Source organism: Diabrotica undecimpunctata, chromosome 5, assembly GCF_040954645.1.
Source record: "Diabrotica undecimpunctata isolate CICGRU chromosome 5, icDiaUnde3, whole genome shotgun sequence".
Classification (NCBI taxonomy): domain Eukaryota; kingdom Metazoa; phylum Arthropoda; class Insecta; order Coleoptera; family Chrysomelidae; genus Diabrotica; species Diabrotica undecimpunctata.
In genome coordinates, this window is record NC_092807.1 from 124132488 (window position 1) to 124145136 (window position 12649).

The following is a 12649-nucleotide window of genomic DNA, read 5'->3' on the forward strand; positions in this document are numbered from 1 at the left end:
TATCGATAAGAGAATTCGTACAGTGGGTACCTACAATTAAATAAAACACCAGATTGTATTAATGGCGATAATCATTAAAACAATGTTTTTAATTAAGTCATACTGCTTAGTAAATAATAAATTTGTATAGGGTGACAATTTTAAAAATTACCAACATTTTCATATATAATATGAAAAATCGGCCAATGGACAGGTCCATATTGTTTTCAAGGAGGAGATTTTCTATGAATATGTTTAGCCCTCAAGGTTTAAACCTCTAGTAAAGATAAGCGTTACATACATATATATTGTTTATGCTAAATGTATCTAAAAAGGAGAGTGCGCCACTGTGGCTCATATATTTTTTAACTACCCCTGCTCTTCTTAGGGACTATATTGACACAGTTACCAAAATCAGACATTTGATTTCAAACTTCCAAAACCAATACACACATATATATATATATATATATATATATATATATATATATATATATATATATATATATATATATATATATATATATAAACTTTTTATTTTCTTTCAGCTGCCATTTATTTTAAGTTAATTTAGAGTCAATAAAAAAATGTTTAAATTTAAACATTTCTTGTGTTTGTAGTGATAAACCTCACATATGTTCTAACACATCTATTATATATATATATATATATATATATATATATATATATATATATATATATATATATATATATATACATATCCTCCTAACATTGCGAACTCTGCGTTAAGGTTTTGACCATACACAACAGACTCGAGCGATTTATGGACTCAATATACCGTCCGTAATGTTTTTCATTTCTTTTAACTGATTGTTATTTTCTACCAAAATCTTGTTGAATGAAAAACTAGAGACCTCTACCTACTGTACAAATCTATTACAAAAATTGTGGGTATTATAGAATAGCTGCAAATCTTAAAACAAAATGAGTCCGTAATGTCGCTTTTAATTCATTTTGCCGTTCAGGGCGCTTTTATGAGTATACTGAATTAACTGAATGTGTATATCACTCATGTGTTAAACCATATTGCTATATTATAGACTCGACTTAGGTGGCAACACTGTTGTTTATATATATTTAGGGATTCTACAGTATTCACTGCCTTCCCTCGCTCAACCGTTTCCATCTCTCTCTGTTGTTCCATTCTCCATCGTTTAGTCCTCTCTTACTCATGGCGTCGTCTACTTCGTTCCTTCAGGATTTTCTTTTCCTCCTTCCTATGAGGCTCCATTCGGTTATTCTCTTTATCCATCTGCTATCGCTAGTTCTTCTTACATGTCCATACCACTTTAGTCTTTTTTGTTATATATTTTTGTTATATATGTAAGTATGTCTGTTTCTATTGATGTTCTTTGCTTTATTTCGTCATTACTTCTCCTATCCCCTCTTGTTACTCTGCAGCATCTTCGCAGGCATTCCATCTCTGTTGCTACTATCTTACTGCTGTTTTTCTTGTTTATGATCCAATTTTCAGCCCCATATGTCATAATACTTCGCACTAATGTTTTTAAATCTGCGTTTTTGTCTTCATATTTAGGTGTCTATCCCACCATACTAAGTTAAGTTGTCGGATTGCTGTTCTTGTTTGTCCGAATCTTTGTGTAATTTCTTCCTCTGTTGTTGTCTTTTTCGTGATTATAAACCCCAGGTATTTGAATTTATCCTTTCCTTTGATTGTTACGTTGTCATCAATCTGTAGATCTTCTATGTCTTCTTCACTTGTAGATAGGTACTCTGTTTTCGCGAGGTTAATATCTAGGCCAGCCTTGTTAAAAACACTGTTGTTTAACTATTGAATAATTTTATCCGGCTCAAATTGCAGAAGCTTTTTTGCGGTTCATCTGGTGATGTTATCGCTAATTTTTATGTGTTGAAAAATGTATCGGTATACAGTGTGTATATTTAATAGAATAAACGAAGATATTTTGTTTCACATAAATTACTTAAACACTGAAATTTTCATAAAAGAACACGTATTTCTATTTATATACTCGTATAGAATAAGCTATTTATTTTTAATTTAATTGAAAAGTTACATTGAGATTATATTTTTGAAAGGACGAAATTTAATTTTTTTGATTGTGGGAGTGGTCAGTATAGACTTAAGTTCAAGTTTGTGGAGTCGCAACCCTTGTTCCCCGGCCAGCATCTTGAAAAAAGAGAGGCAAAAGGTTTTCGCGCTGTAGCTTGTAAATTAGCAACTCTACAGAAAATTTTATAAACGATTATTTGCAGCAAATTAAATTTTCTACAACTTTATTTCTACTACTTTTTATCGTAAAATAAAAAATAAAAAAGTTATAAACCAAAATAACTAAAAAATTTTGAAAAAATTTTCTATTGGGCCTTATAACTTTTTCTGGTGATTTTACAATAAAACAATAATTAAAAAAAAAACAATAAATTTTAAAAAAATATTGTTTTTATGGTGCAGCTGTGTAGCTAAAATATTTGTAAATGGATTCCGTTAATAAATAAATAAATAAATAAAATGATATCATAGCAATATTATAGAAGGTTTGTCATGGAGTAATTTTCACTACAAATTTGTTTAATTTCATTCATTTTCTAATTTTTGCAGCACTCCAACGTTGATGGGGTTCTTGAATACTCGTCATCTTGAAATAAGGAGTGTAAAGGGTTTTTGCGCTATATCTCGTAAACAAGTAATACGACAGAAAATTTTATAAAACGGTGTTTATAGCAAATTAAACTGTCTACAACTTTATTCGTATAACTTTTAATCGAAAAATGGAAAATATCTCTCTCCCTCTCTCTCTTCAATATTCACCCCTCGGAGGGAGTGTAGTGGTCATCGTGATTCCTATGGTATCATTAGTTTATTATCGACCTTTTTCCTAACCACCTATGAGGTAGAGTCTGAAATTTTTTGAACAAATTTTCTTTTCAGCCTTATAAATTTTTTCTGGTTATTTTGCAATACAAGATATCAGAGCACTATTATAGAGGGTTTTCAACGAATAATTTTTACTGCTAATGTGTTTAACCTTTAACTACGGGCGCCCCTCCATTAGTCATAACTACGTGCGCGGTGTATTCTGTACACCACCGGCTAAAAACGCAAATAAAAGCCACAACTAGGTATTTTTAGTACATATATTGTATATAATAAATGTAGGCATATATTTAAGAGAATGTCTTAACATAAAAAATAATACATAACGAAAATATAAAGATTAGCAACAAATATACAACAAATAACAAAAACTCAACCACTTCTTTTTCTCTAAAAATAACCTTCTTGAGATTCTTGTATATTAGCTTAACATTAAAAATATTATAAAACTAGTATATAAATCTATAAATCTATAAGTCTATAAATCAACCGCTGATGAAATTCAACTGAGAATATTTGAGCGCAAAATACTAAGGAAGATATTTGAACCAACCCAATGCAGCGATAGTTCGTGGAGAATTAAAATGAACCACGAGCTGGATGAACTAATGCAGAGCGCAGATATTGTCAGATTTGTAAAATCACAAAGACTAAACTGGCTTGGTCACCTAGAAAGAATGCCAGATAATCGAGCTGTAAAAGTAGTCCAGAGATGGAAGCCCCAAGGAAACAGAACAAGAGGAAGGCCCCGTAAAAGATGGATAGACGACGTAGAGAGGTATCTTAAAACCATGAACATCAGGCAGTGGCGAAGGAAAGTATCCGACAGGGCAGAATGGAAGAACATTGTTAAGCAGGCCAAGACTCACAAAGGGTTGTAGCGCCATTAGAAGAAGAAGAAGAAGTATATAAATCTAAAAACTAGGAGTAAATAATCATTCACAAATGAACATATTTGAGAATATGTGTGCTATTCACTTTAGTTTTCTTCCTCGTTTGCGTCTACTAAATTACAATTTGCGCAAATTGTAACAGAGTGCTCTTTACAAACCATTCTATTACATTTGTTGCAAGATATTGTTGTAACTCTATTTTTGCTCCTTCCACAACAATGGCACCTCCCCCGTTTTTTTGCTGGTGGTTCTTCATCGTGGTCGTCTTGTACGTTTTTGTATTTCTTCAAGAATATTTTTAAATCCAAAGGTAAACTCTGTATTTCCGCCCTCTCAGAAAAATGAGGTCTTATCAATGCCAATGATAATTCTTTTAGAAAAACTCTTCTATATTTTTGAGGATTGTCGATGTTGGCACCATTGTACAGGATCTGGCTGTTAATTCCGGCAATATTCAGGAGTTGAAAAAACAATGCCATTGGCCATCTTCGTGTTCTTCGGGATACCGAATAGGTACTGCACATTTTGTCTACAGTGTCTACGCCTCCTTTATGTGAATTATAGTCTAAAATTATCATTTGTTTTCCTGTTTCGGGATCTACTGTAGAATTACTGTGCATGGTAGATAGGAGAATGAGAGCTTTATTTTTTTTTGGTGTGTTGGATACAATGGTAACTTCTTTTTGAAAACCAAAAGTGGATGATCCAATTGGTGTGTTTTTTCTTGGTAAAAACTCTGGAGGTAGTTCCCTTTTATTTCGTTTAAGTGTGCCAACCATCGTTATCTTTTCCTTCAAAAGGTCAATTGCCAACGGATAACTCGTATACCAATTGTCGCATGTTAAATTACGGTTTTTACTTTTCCAAGGTTGAAGCAGGCGATGGGTAATATCCGTTGGTGTGTTATATTTTTTGTAGGGCCCTTCCGGTTGTTGACCACAATACACCTCAAAATTGGTGACATAAATGGTCTGCGCGTCACATAACACAAACACTTTTAAGCCATACTTTGCAGGTTTACTTGGAATGTATTGCACAAAGTTGCATCTACCTCTAAAAGGTATCAACATTTCATCGATAGTCATTTCTTCTCCCAAGGAATAGTTACTGCTACAGTTTTTCACAAACGTATCAAGAGTAAAGCGAATGGCAGCAAGTTTGTCAATTGATTTTCGGTCCTTTCGAGTATCTTTGTTGTCAAACCTAAGAGCAGCAAGCAAAAATAAAAATCGATCTACGCTCATACACGCTCGAAAGATTTCTGAGCCGGTACCATCTTTTGTCCACAATTCGAGGAAGTGTGTATGATTTTGTTTTTTAGTCCCTGCAAGAAATAATAATCCTAATAATGCCATGATTTCCTGTTTAGTCGTATCTTTAGCCCGTCTTGGCCGTTCATAATTTAATCGCATTTTTGCAATCTGCAAATTTGTACATTCAACTAACTATATTTTCTATGATTTCATTTGTAAAAAGTTTTTCAAAAGCACTTAGTTCCGTAGTAACATCTCTCGCACAAACTGTTGGCCCAGGAAATATCTTGACAATATTTTTTGAAGGAGTTTTAGTAAATTTGCTAAGAAGAGATTTCTTATACCATTTAGTTTTTCTGTCTTTTGCTATAAAATAATCATTGTCTTCATCAAGATCTGAACTGTTTTCAATGTTACTGTTTGTGTCCGAGTCAATCGTATATTGATTTTCGTCATTCAGATCAACTTCTGATTTAGTGTCGTGCTCCGTTTTTTCTATTAGCTCGTCGTCTGAAGTATCTGGGTCTCCACCAACATCTTGTTCATCAACTCTAAGTTCATCTTCTGAGAGTTTTTGGGGATTTCTTACTGGTACACGATCTCTGCAAAGTAAATATTTTGTAGTACCTCTCGATTTATAAACGTTACGAGAAATATATAGAGGCAACGTTTGTAATTTTTATTATTTATTTCTAATTAATATTTCAAAGAGACATGACCGTATTGCTATGGAAGAAAGAACATGAAAAAACAAGACCACAAAAACAACTAGAAGGTCGTTAAATAGTCCAATAATAGGTACTCACAAATATCCAAATAGATAACGGTATATTAAGTTATGAGAAAATGCTAAAATAAAATATTTGATCAAATGTATTATCATAAAACTAGTTTTATTATAATAAAATGAAAGTTTTATTAAAATTTTAAAATTAAAAGTTCTTTTATTTAAAACGTTGCAAAATGTCTAGCTTTTGTTACATATAAGTCGCTATACATTAATAATGCTATTTTTTAGTAGATAAACGTAATATAAATCTCACAAAATTTACTTACATAACTAGGTGCTTGGTGTACTACATACACCACTGGTAAACTTCTCCTGAATTTTTCCAACCGTCAGTCTATCTCTGCAGCAATCAATTTTACAACTGTTGAGGTTTATAGCTGACACATCAGAGATAGGTTAGGTAGAGGGACACGTGCGCAACCAGTGCTTATCAGAAATAGCGGCCAATTTAGTGCGACTGGTGTACTGAGTACACCGTAGCCCGTAGTTAAAGGTTAATTTTATTTATTTCTTTCGGTTTTACAGTACTCCGAAGTTGACCGGGTTCTTGATACTCCGTCTCATGCCCTAGCGTCGCAGGAAAAAGCACCAATCGAAAGAGATAACGTTTAATAAGAGGACCGTACCAACGATATCCCAAGATTAATTTCTTGGTAATGTAGAGCAAGGTTTCAAATAATGTCGCCCTGCCAAAAAACCAAAGTTAAAATCTCTATAACCACTGTTTTTATCCTAAAGTTAATACTTTCTTTTATTCACAGGTTTGTCTCTCCGATGAGTCTGTAGTGTAGATACTCATGGATAAGTCGGCCTTCGTCCGAAGGCGAGTGGGTGAAAAATATCACAAGGATTGCATAGTGGAGCAAGTAAAGCATCCTCTCAAGATCATGGTATGGTCTGCGATCAGCAGTAAGGGCACAGGGAGGCTGTACATTGTGAATAGAATGATGAATCAACATCAGTATATTGAAGTTCTGGAAAGAAAGCTCATGCCACAAATCAAAGACTGGTTTGGCGAATCAAGGGATTTTACCTTTATGCACGATTTAGCATCTTGCCATAAGGTAAAAAAAGTAACATCGTACCTGGAAAAAAGAAAATTAAAGTACTGAAGTGGCCAGGTAATTCCCCAGACTTCAATCCGATCGAAATTCTATGGCAGCTTATGAAGAGAAAATTGCCCAGGAAACTGTCACAAATAAGCAGCAGTTAATTAAGAAACTCATTGTGCCACCTGGTACAGAAACGATAAAATAAAAGAAGACTGCCTGAGAAATATTCAAAGCGTGCGAAGGAGGATCAAAGCTGTCATCGAAGCTAAAGGAGGTCACAAAAAATATTTAAAAAAATTGTTATTTCAGGACAAAGAAAAAAATATTTTAAAATTTTGTAAAAGAACGTGTTTATGATCTATTTTTGTATTATATTCACATCATTAGACGCTTATATGCAGTTTTATTCTTTAATAAACAGCAAAATACAAAGTTTTTTGAAATGATAATAATAATTTGATCACCCACTGTATACTCTCACTGCTCTTACTTTCACTTCAATATTATTATTGCTCGATAAGTTTATTCCCATATATTTAAATTTTAATACTTGTTTTATCAGTTGGTTTTTAATTTTAAGTTTTCACCTTGTTGGTTCCTTTGACAATACTAAACTTTTCATAATAAGTGATAACATTTTCATATTAAATCGTTTCGCTTTGGTATTAAACTGATGTAGTATTCTTTGGAGATAATCTTCGTTCTCTGTTATCAAAAACGCGTTGTCAACATATTATCTTTATCTCCTTATTTGCCGTTTGGTATGTTTTTTTTTAATTTTTACTAGCTTAAAACCTCTCAATATTATATTAAATATAAAAGATTAAATATTACAACTGGGCTGCCATGTCTGATTCCAGTTGTAGTGTTTATAGATTCTGTTTTTTCTATTTGAACTTTTACTTCAGTTCTGTTTCTAACATGTAGGTTCTCTATTATTTTTATGATATCCAGTAATATTATTTATTGTACAGATGTGTATCGCATCCGATAGTCTCACTCTGTCAAAGGACTTTTCCAAATCAACAAAACATAGGTAGGCTAGTTTATTGTATTATTATATACTTCTCTGCACAAGAATCTTGTTGTTCGTCTGTTATACTAATCGTTTTCTTCAGATTATTTGATATTATTTTTATTATTAATTTTAAAATAGTACTTAACAATAATTCGTTTGTAATTATTTGGGTCGCATTTTACACCTGCTGTAAAAAGAGAAATCATACTACTTGTTCTCCACTCCTCATGTATTCTTAATGACCTGAACCCTTTATTAAATGTTATGGTTAACTGTAATATAAGCCATATTTTATTACATAGTTCCTTTTCTGTTTTTTAACTTTGTGATGACTTCTTTTATCTCATGTTTCTATCATTTGCGTTAACTCATTTGATGTTATTTCTGGATTATCAAGGGCATGTCCAGTTTCCGTTGGACGGTTTCTTGGTCTAATATATGGTGTCCATCCTTTTTTATTGGTGCAAATACCGTATATTAATTCCTTAATTTCTATTCTTTGTCCCTCTTATGAACTTTCACATGTTTTATTGTTTTCTTCGAACTGATTAGCCCATGTGCCTTGTTACGAATATTCATAAGTCTCCTGCGTTCTTTCAGATCTATATTTCAGATAAGCATTCTTTTTTCTTTAGATATATTTCTATACTTTGGGTAAGCATTATAGTGTACGTTTTCTTTTATTTAAGTTTGTGTTTATTTTTATTTCTCCGAGAGCCTTTTTTGTTTTATGTTGTTTTAATTGTTTTCCCAACTAACTTAGTTATCTTCATCCCACGTGATGCGTTAAATTTTTTGATCTAGCCTACTTTGATACAGTTTTTTGTCAAATTTTTCTGTATTAATTTCAGTTTCTAGTGTTGGTGGTTTGTGTTTATGTTTTTTAATCAAATTAAGATGAATTTTTTTCAAAACTAAATTATGGCCAGTCCCTACGTTAACTGAGATTAGGCTCCGTACATCTAATACTTGTTCGTATTGTTTATTTCTATTTTTAAGAATATGGTCTATTATTAATTTGTGTTATGTTGTGTTAAATATTCTTAAAAAAGTATTACATTTACTTAATTAACCAAAAGTATTATATTTCTTTTAACAAATATCAGGTTCAAATGTTTAGAAATCATAACAATATTTTGTCATTTATAAGTGTCTGTTTAAAATATGGATTACTTAAATATTATACTTTTGCCGTTTTTAAGATCATAAAGATATTTTGAGACATCCATTACTTAAACAATCGCGAAATGAGAAATAACTTCGTTGGCTTTAACAAAAAATGAAGAGGGGAAACCCCGAATTATCGAAATACGCACTGAGCGAATTGACAACACTGTAACACTGTATGAGTCTATAAGGTGGTGTATATGAGGTCGCAATACCACAATACTGATAAGAATTATACTGATGAGGCTGTAATTCGGAAATCCTAACGAGGTGGTAATGATAGGAGAACCGAAGGGGAAAGTATATATTGAATTTCATCTTATCCAAATAGAAACTTGGGCATTAAGAATGTTTTGTTACCTGTTTCGATATACAAGATGGTGCCATACCATCACCATAGAACAGGTGATGCAATTCAGATATCTGGGCAAGGATATATCAAGCACACACGACCCAGTAAAGGACCTAAGGAGTCAGATCAACAAAGCATCCGCATTGTGGGGATGTCTGCGGGAGATAGTCTGCTCAAATCCTTATATGCGCACAGATAGTAAAATTAGAATCTACAAGACTTGCATACGACCGATCATGACATATGGCATAGAAGTGTGCGAAGATACCAACAAAACGAAACAGATGCTAAGGGTTGCCGAAATGAAAACCCTAAGAACAATAGTGGGCAAAACAAGAAGAGACAGGGTGAGAAATACAAACGTCAGAGAGCAGTGCAAAATTCAAGATATTGTAAGATGGAGAAACCAGCGTAAGAGGATGTGATACAATCATGTCAGACGAATGGATGAGAATAGAAAATTGCCCTAGAAAATAACCCGCCCTGTTCAAGACCTCCCGGAAGACCACCTAAAAGATGGAGGAGACCACCTAAAAGATGGAGGGATAGTTGGCAATTTACCTTCCAGGAAATTAACCAGAGGCAGCTTCAGAATTAAACAGATAGAAAGATCTTCAAGAAGTAGAAGAAGAAGAAGATAAAGCCATATTTTTCTGCAGTAAAAAGCTACTCCTGTAGTCAGTTTCGGTACTGGCAGGGCCTTTTGTAAATCAAATGTTGCTTTTGAACGTGCTTTGTGAACATTTAAATTTGTCGTTAAAGAAGCTATTAATTCGTCATTACTCTCAACTTTTGCTGCTTCTATTTTATTCAGCGTTTTATCACATGACTTGCAGGTGTCGGATTTTGGCAACTTAAAACCTATATTAAAATCGGTATAAAAGATTTTCCTATATGTCGATACAGAAACAGATGGTATACCCTTACGTCACACCATGGAACATAAAACTATTCATATAAACGAGTTACTGACATCTCACTATTTAAATAAGTCTTTCCCAGATTATCGGATCGACTATAGTGACTCTAATACTTAGAAATAAGGTTAATATGGTCTTTAACATACTGAATAGCTTCATCGCTTATTCTGTTTGGTTTACTATTTTTTTTTCCATGACCATCCATTTTGGGCATACGAGTACCTGTAGCTAATTGCGATACAATATTATTGAAGTTATACTTCTATACGCGCGGTCAACGTTGGAAATTTGCACGGGAGTAAATCAGTGAAATCATTACATTATGTAAGATATTAATAAGAGAGAGAGACAGAAGATATATTTTTTCTCTCTTTCTCTAAAGGGAATAAAAATGTTCCTTTTGTATATATATTTAATATTATATATTATATATATATAAGATAATATAATATTATATATAATATAATATATATTAATATTATTCTTTATGTGATATGTTTTGTATTATTTATTAAATGTTCACAATTATTTTAGGCTTTTGTATTTCAAAATAATAATTACAATAAATCACTGTATGACCGAGAACTGTCAATTTTAAAATACGTTAGTGTCATGTCTAATTGGCAAATTTCTTACATGTTTGGTTTATACGCTGGTATGTGAGTTCGAATCCCAATATGAATTTCCTTTTTTATTTTTGAAATATTTAAAAACCCAACGTTAGTCTTATTAAATATATGTAATATACGCAAAAATGCAAAATTTTAAAATAAAATGAAAATTTACAACATAATCCGAGTTGTTGGTTTTTTATTTTTATCTTTCACAAACATTTTTTGAAGTATTACCTCTATACCCGCGTTCGACGTTGGAAATTTGTGTGTATTCGTATATATTGAGTGAATCGGCAAAATCATTACATATGTAAGATATAGGTAAGAGAGAGACAGAAGATAATTTTCTCTCTCTTTCTCTCTCGAGAATAAAAATGTTCCTTTTGTAAACGTATTTAAAAATTTCCTGTAAACAAGGGACTCCGGCAGGGGTGTTGCATATCCCCCACATTGTTTAAAATCTACGTGGCGAAAGCACTGTATCAGTGGAAAAGAAAGTGCAGAGGAATGGGCATTGACCTGGGAGAAACTTGCCTATATACCCTACAGTTTGCAGATGATCAAGTCCTTATAGCCAACGATAAAGAAGACCTGACATATATGGCCAGAAAACTACAGGAAGAATACAAGAAGTGGGGTTTAGAACTCAATACACAAAAAACAAAATATCTCCCAATAGGCGCAGAACTATCCAACATTCAGATGGACACAACCGAAATTGCATTCTGCACTGAATATACCTACCTAGGAATTGATTTCGACACCACAGGCACAGACAATAGGGAAATTAGAAAACGAATAACCCAGGCCCGTAGAACAATTGGATGCCTTAACGGAGTTCTTTGGAGCTCAGAAATTGGTAAAAGACGAAAATACAATATATATGAATCTCTCATAAAAACCAGCTTAACCTATGGTGCAGAGACATGGAGACTAACAGAAAGCAATAAAAGAAAACTCGAAGCAACAGAAATGGATGTATTTAGACGATCACTTCGAATATCTAGAGCAGACAGAATTAGAAACGATGAAATAAGAAATCGGATGGGGGTAGATGGATCACTGGCAACAGACATAGAAAGGAAACAACTTATATGGTATGGCCATGTTCAAAGAATGCCAGAAACAAGACTACCAAAAATCGCCATGAAATGGATACCACCAAATCGTAAGAAACGAGGAAGACCAAAAAGAACATGGAAGGAGGGAATAACAAAGGCAATGAGCTCCCGAGACTTGACCGAAGAACAATGGAATGATAGAAATTCGTGGAAATTAGGCATCGGACAACGACGCAAGACGTTTTGAAACCGATATATATATATATATATATATATATATATATATATATATATATATATATATATATATATATATATATATATATATTAATATTTTATAATATAATTATTTTTTATTAATATTATTATCGTGGTAAATTAAACATATGCGTAAGTTATGTATATTGTCATTTTTAAATAATTATGAATATTGCATTTTAATTTGTATTGTATTATAATATTGAATTATGTGGCAGTGTATTGTATTGTATTTTTATATTAATAACAAAATTAACAATGAATTTTACTGCAGAGTATGTGTAAAAAAATTTTTTTGCGTTCAACTTCTTTTATACATATATAAAAATAAAAATATATATTTTCATTAAAATAATGATTCAATCCTTCATTTACTTACTATACTCCTATTACAGATCAAATTTATATACAGCA